The sequence below is a fragment of the Acinonyx jubatus genome, chromosome B1 (assembly GCF_027475565.1).
Source record: "Acinonyx jubatus isolate Ajub_Pintada_27869175 chromosome B1, VMU_Ajub_asm_v1.0, whole genome shotgun sequence".
In the NCBI taxonomy this organism is placed as follows: domain Eukaryota; kingdom Metazoa; phylum Chordata; class Mammalia; order Carnivora; family Felidae; genus Acinonyx; species Acinonyx jubatus.
This window is the reverse complement of record NC_069382.1, coordinates 70,316,129-70,322,583: the sequence shown is the minus strand read 5'-3', so window position 1 is coordinate 70,322,583 and position 6,455 is coordinate 70,316,129. Positions and strand designations below refer to the sequence as shown.

At 43.4% G+C, this 6,455-nt stretch overlaps 1 protein-coding gene across 8 annotated transcripts in view; it reads left to right on the top strand.

Moving 5' to 3' along the window:
• The first annotated feature begins 403 nt into the window (after positions 1 to 403).
• The window catches only part of GUCY1A1 (guanylate cyclase 1 soluble subunit alpha 1), a 62,280-nt gene continuing 56,228 nt past the window's right edge, over positions 404 to 6,455 (top strand). The window contains exons 1-2 of one of the 8 annotated variants that reach the window (XM_053216811.1): positions 404 to 427; positions 1,086 to 1,159. The gene's annotated coding sequence lies outside the window, so the exon portion shown is untranslated. Of the gene's footprint in view, positions 428 to 569; positions 710 to 758; positions 985 to 1,085; positions 1,160 to 1,592; positions 1,736 to 1,825; positions 1,909 to 1,973; positions 1,993 to 4,716; positions 4,843 to 6,455 lie in introns of those variants that run through there. The other 7 variants (XM_027067845.2, XM_053216810.1, XM_027067850.2 and 4 more) reach the window with 7 other exon arrangements.

The following is a 6,455-nucleotide window of genomic DNA, read 5'->3' as shown; positions in this document are numbered from 1 at the left end:
AATTCACAACGAAATAGCATAATGACATTTTTAAGTCAGAAAATTGACTCAAAATCAATATCAGAATTTATTTTTCTGTGCTGGGATACACACACACCCAGCAGAACTAAATGCACTGAACCAAGCTGTATCAGAACTCTATTGGGAAGATGGTATATACTGTGCAACCATAAGGTTGCATTTGCAAAGGCGTAGATTGTTTTTAAACCTGTAAATCAGGACAGGAAAACCATCTGTGCGGATATTAACTTCTCAGCAGAAATGTTGGAGGTTTTAACTACTGAAAACGACAGATTTTCTGGAGCAATGCATGGTGGAGAAGATTTGGGGGACGGAGGGGGGAGCAGATTTTCCTTGAGTTCCCTCCTTTTGTTTTTGTTTTGTTTCTCTTTCTTTGTCCCTGTCCCTTCGTCTCAGTCTCCACACAGTAAGTGCTGGGATGGCGATGTGACGGCTGGAGAGGCCAGGACTCAGGTCCCCAGCCCTAGTCTGGGCGTAGTGGGTGGGACTCCAACACTGAGCTGATTTTCCAAAGCTGATTTTCGAAGCTTTCCGACAGTTTCGCTGCTCTCGATCCCAGGCAAAAAGCCGAGAGCAGCTGGGGAGCCGCCCTAGGCGACCCATACCTGCGGCACGCTGGGTCGGGGGAGAGGGGGCGGGGAGCGTCACGAGCCTCGGCAGGACCCAGACCCTGAGTGACCTCACCATGGTGCGTTTTAGTCTCTACTTTCTTTTTCAGTCTTTCGGTGCAGAGAAGGGGAGGGATTCTGAAAAGAACTTGAATGCAGTAGGGAAAGGGATTATAAGGGATCCTTCGGGGTCAGCAGAGAGATACGGAGACAGGGAGGGACCACGGCCAGAACCGATTGAGTGTTTGGGAGCAGCGCGGGGAATACGGTTTGCAAGGCACGTCGCGTCCCGCCCAGCCTGTTGAGCAGGTAGACAGGAGTGAGCCCGAGCGTGAGTACCGCGGTCGCCTGTGCGGTAGGTGCACTCGAGCACGGACTGACAGGTGCCGCTGTAGGGTCCCCTCTCCCGCTCACCCTCTCTGGTTCCTGACGCCCACTCTCTTTCTGCGTTGGCAGTGGGGATTTGCGAGGCGCGCCCTGGAGCTGCCGGAGATCCCGAAACGCAGCCGCGAGGTCTGGGAAGCCAGCGAGTAAGTGGTCGTTGCGTGCCCACGCGGGTTGGGGCTCCCCAGAGGGGCAGGCCGTCTGCCGGGGCTCCAGGGCTGGGTTCGTCCCCCTTCTCCTCCCTGGGGAGACTTCCATGCGCTCCCAGCTGCTCAGCCCCCGGGGGCCGGGGCGCGGTTCCCACGCTGGGGAGGAGCGAGGGAGCAGAGGAGATGGCGCCCGGGGGCCCGGCCCAGGGCCCGGGGGAGCTGCGGGGCCAGAGGGAAGAGGACTGAGGGGGTAGGCGCCGGGCCGCGCAGCGCCAGCGGCCGGGCTCGCACGGCCGGGGCGTGAGAACGCGCGGGGCGCGCTGGGGCCGCTGCTCTCCCACGGCCGGGGCGCCCGGGCCTCCGGCGCACGCGAGGTTCAGCTGCGGCAGAGCAAAGGGCGGCGGGGACCTCAGAGCCGGCCGGGGCTCGAGGCCGCGCCCCGGCTAACCCCGCCGGCTGCTGCGTGGGCGAGCCAATCGCCCCTCTGGAGAGCAAACCGCGAACGATTGCTGAATTGCTTAGACAAAGCATCCAGCAAACTTCCAGCCGGGCTGCTCGGGGCTCGACCGAAGAGTAAGTGTGTGCGTGTGCGTGTGCGTGTGTGTGTGCCCGCGCGCGCGCGCGCTCGCGGTCTAATTTGGCAGTCTAATTTCTGTTTTCATTGTGACCGCCGCGCTTCGGGGTAATGGTAAGCAGGGGATCACAGCAGCCTCTGCGCGTCGGGTCTGTGGCTGCAGCCTGTAGTGGTGAGCTGAGCAGCTTCGCTGTGGCGGTCGGTCGTGCGAGGGGCTGCGGTGCATCGTGATCATGTGATTCAGGCTATGGATTTCGTGCGTCTTTCTTTTGCTCGCTTATTTCATATGGTTCTTCCTTCATTTTGCACTTGATAAAACAGTTTGTGTCTTCTGAAATAAACCACAGTGAACCTCTCACTTAATGGTAACTGGTCAAAGGCACCTTGGTTTACAATATATTGAAAATCCGTCTGAGTTTTAAATAGAAGAGGACCTCTCTCTCTCTCTAGATATCTATATACATATGGGTTTTTTTGAGCTTTTGTTTTGTATCAGTAGTGATTTTTTTCAGGCTCAGCCCTCCATTGGTGATATCATTAAAGGTCTACCTACTTACTTGAACTAGTCTTGGTGGGAACGTCATTAACCCTCTGGTGACAGATACATAAAGGTTGAAGCACTTAATGGTGGAGATTTTCATATCTTGGTTCATAGTGCAGAAGTAATCTGTTGCTTTTCCGAAAATGGCTATGTTTTCTTTTCAAGAGGGGTCATTTCAGGTGCTATGTCATGAAGAGTGGTAAAAATCAAGAGCAACAAAAATATCACAACAGTATGAAAATCTAAAATTTCAAGCAAACTTTAATTTGTCAAAAAGCCATATAAACTCTATTACTTTTTTTGTGAGATGGTCTGTGTTCTGTTTAGTTATTAACCAACTCAAGTCTGTGTATCTGCTTCAAAGGGTCATGCAGCCCCTGATACTGTATTTAAACATTTGAGTCGCTCTATTTTTAGGTGGTAGTCCAGAGGGATCTCTGACTCAACAGAAAAATAAGAACTACAAAGTTAAAATATATAAGCTTTACTTCTTGTCACAACAATAGGCTTTCTGCATAAAGACTGCAGACATAAACTAGGAAAATTCTAGAATAATTAGCGTTGTAATATTTAAACATTTCATATAACACTTGCATGTTTTTAAATGTATCAGGCAACTTAGGTTGGTGAAGTTTGTTTAGTAGAAATTTGTGATGAATAGATAGGTACATTCTGTTTCTTCTTGTACTGGGAGATCTCTTTCTAGTGTATGACATAGAAAATAAAAATTATATTTTTCTCTATTTGGAACCCAACAAAAAGATAAAGTACTTATACATGGTGTGGTGTTTCAAAGTATATGAATATAAATAATCTCTTAAAGGCCCTTCCAGGTATAATATATCTAAGGTAGTTTTCTGTCATTTAGAGAATGTGAAAGAAACTGTAAAGGTATTTGACTTCTATCTGGCAACACCAAAGGAGAAAGAAATGTGGTAAACTTCAAAGCCTTAGTCCTTATATCTCTTATAACTATGGTTTATGAAACAATTTTGTTCTAAGGTGTCATTTTGAAAAACTGTTTTAATTAATGTTGCACTAAAAGCTAAAGAAGTGATAAAATTTAACCATTATCATATGATTATGAATATGTCAATAAGATATTTTTGTGCCTAAATGTTAGCTGTTTTGTTGCAGACATTTTTCAAACAAAAAAGCCTAAAATCTTTAGTTAATATCATTTTTTTTAACAAATTAAGATTAGATAACCTTGAATTTTGTCAGAAACCATGTGAGGGAAATTAAATCTTATATTTACACTTACACATCACATTTGCTAACAATTCATAAGACTATAGAGGGGATAATACTGATTTTTTTTACAAGTTAGTTTAAAACAATATAGATACCCAAAATGTCTGTAGTTAGTATTTTTTCAAAAATAGAAAAAAATTCAAATTAGCCTTAATGAAGTTTTCCAGGTAAAGAGAAGTGGAAAGCTAAAGCAGTATTTGAATAAACCCAAAAGCATGTTATTGATGGGAAAGTATTTTGGAGGAAATTAGTTATTCAGAATATTTTTCTATATATCAGATTTGCCAGGAAGTTGCTTAGCTTTTCTCTTTCATTTGCTAGGATATATAACTTTTATGGCACTAATTTTTACACCATTTGATTATAAATATTCATCCAAGCAACAGTTCTTAAACATCACTACTTATTATTTTTCTGCATATTTGCAGAAAGATATTTTCTTTGTAAAATATTAATAATTGCAATAGTTTTTAGTCTCTAGAACATCTAGATGTATTCAATAAGTATTTATTAGATGTTTATCCAATAAGTTTGTTTTGAGTATCTCTATCTTGACCTGATACAATAAGAACTTTGGGCAACTTTTAGGGCTTTCTATGAACAAATTTAGTTGTTCATAGGCTAGTTGACTTATTTGGGGTTGGGATAAGTTTTTGGCTATCCTGAATCATATTTGCTTATTTTATTTCTTTCAAACAGTTTGGAAGCGTCTGACCTATTTCATATTTTTTTTCTCTTTCCTGGGTTCAGGCCAACAGATTTTATCTTCCTATAGCCATGAGGGTTATTGAGTATGAATAGTTATTTGCAAGGAGTGAAGATAGGCCAGCTCCTTCCTCAGCCTACAGTAGAAGAGAATGATTATCTTTTAAAATCTGAGGGTCTCTGGTCATGATTCCCCCTTGCTACAAAAATGTGATTTTAACTGCTTGTAGTTACTCATGTCAACGACCTGAAATGCTTTCTGGCAATTCATACTTTTTTATAAAATGTACTCTCCCTTTCAGAAAATCAAAGGCAGCTCAAATTAATTAACTCACAGACCACCTCCTCCTACTCACTGTAGTAGGAATTAGCAAGAAGCCAACAGAAGACGATGGCTTTGAGAGGGAGCACCCTGGGGAAAGGAAGTTGGGCGAAGAAAAACTTCTTAATCCTGAAATTTTTTCCAGGTCTGACCTGTCTGCATATATATCTCCTTTGTCTGCACCACACTGCATTAAAAATTCCTGTTAAGATGTCTGTATTGCCTACCAAACTCCCATCTCTTTCAGGATATTCAACCATTGGATCCACAGTGCCTGGTACATAGTAGGTGTCTAATAAGATTAATTATGTTGTCTTTGTAATGATTGCATTAAGGTTTTTTTATGTCTTGATGCTATAAGTTATTTTGTTTAAGAATATAATTTAAAAAATACATATATTTGTTTTCCACTGACCTTCTGTGGAATATTATGGTCTTCATCATCCAGAGACACTGCTGTGCTTTTCTCTCATGGCGTGCAGTCTGTTCAGAACTGCTCGTAAACTGTTATTTCTTTTATCATCATCCAGTTACCCTTTATCTTTTTTTTTTTAAGTTTATTTATTTTTGAGAGAAAGAGAGACAGAAAGCAGGGGAGGGGCAGAGACAGAGGGAGACAGAGAATCAATCCCAAGCAGGCTCTGTGCTGTCAGCCCAGAGCCCGACACGGGGCTCAAACCCACAGACTGTGAGATCATGACCTGAGCTGAAACCAAGTGTCAGACACTTAACTGTGTGAGCCAACCAGGTGCCTCTACCCTCTATCTTTTTAAATTTACATCCTTCACTCATGTTACCCTCGCCCCATTACCGGTGCTTTTTGATATCCTGAACATTCTCCTTTCCTCAGGAATCTAAAATAATGAAGGGTTTTCATCAGCTGTCATTGTTCGGAAACTCATTCAACATCTACGCATCTGGCTTTCACAGCACCTTGGCCTGTTCTACTTCTGCTGCTCTCCTGGAGTCTGCTGGTATTTACCCATCTGGGTCTTCTCATCGCTCAGGATTGCCCCAGCTGAACAGAAAGCTAAGAATTTCATGTCCTTTCTTCCACAGCCTCTTATCCTTCCAATCCTTCCACTCACGCACAACTACCCAACATCCTTCTCTCCCGTTATTGTTCATTGGCCACGCCCAATTTGCTCATGTTTTCCTCTCTTTACGTTCCACACTCATCTTGGACAGCAATGTCAACTCTGCTGCAGACTTCAGATCTCTAGCCACTGTACCTACCAGAATCTAGTTCACTCTGACTTCAGCTTAAGGGATGATTAACAGTGCTAGGAAGTTCTTTTATCCTCTCTTGGATAATTCTGTATCAAATTCTCCATCGTGCTTGTTCTCGATGTTTCCAGGTTTTCCAGCCCACCCACATTATCCTGATTTTTTTCATTCTTAGTGGATGACCTTATGTCCGGATTCACAGAGAATATTAAGATCAGTCTAGGCAAACTATTTGTCAGGAATTATCTGGAACTTAGGAAGCATTTCTTTATTTGACCCATCCTAAGCATAAGAACTATTTTATTTTGTTTTATTTTTAATTTTTTAATGTTTCTATTTATTTTTGAGAGAGAGAGAAGAAGAGAGAGAGACAGAGCATGAACAGGGGAGGGGCAGAGAGAGAGGGAGACACAGACTCTGAAGCAGGCTCCAGGCTCTGAGCTGTCAGCACAGAGCCCAATGCGGGGCTCGAACTCGTGAACCGTAAGATCGTGACCTGAGCCGAAGTCAGACACTTAACTGACTGAGCCACCCAGGTGCCCCAAGAATCCTTTTCTTATATTGCATGAAACTATTTAACACTGCAATATTCATATCCTGATTTTTACGTCTTAGAGCACTTATACAAAATGCTTTTATATATGACAACTCCTGTGTCTCTATGGTAATA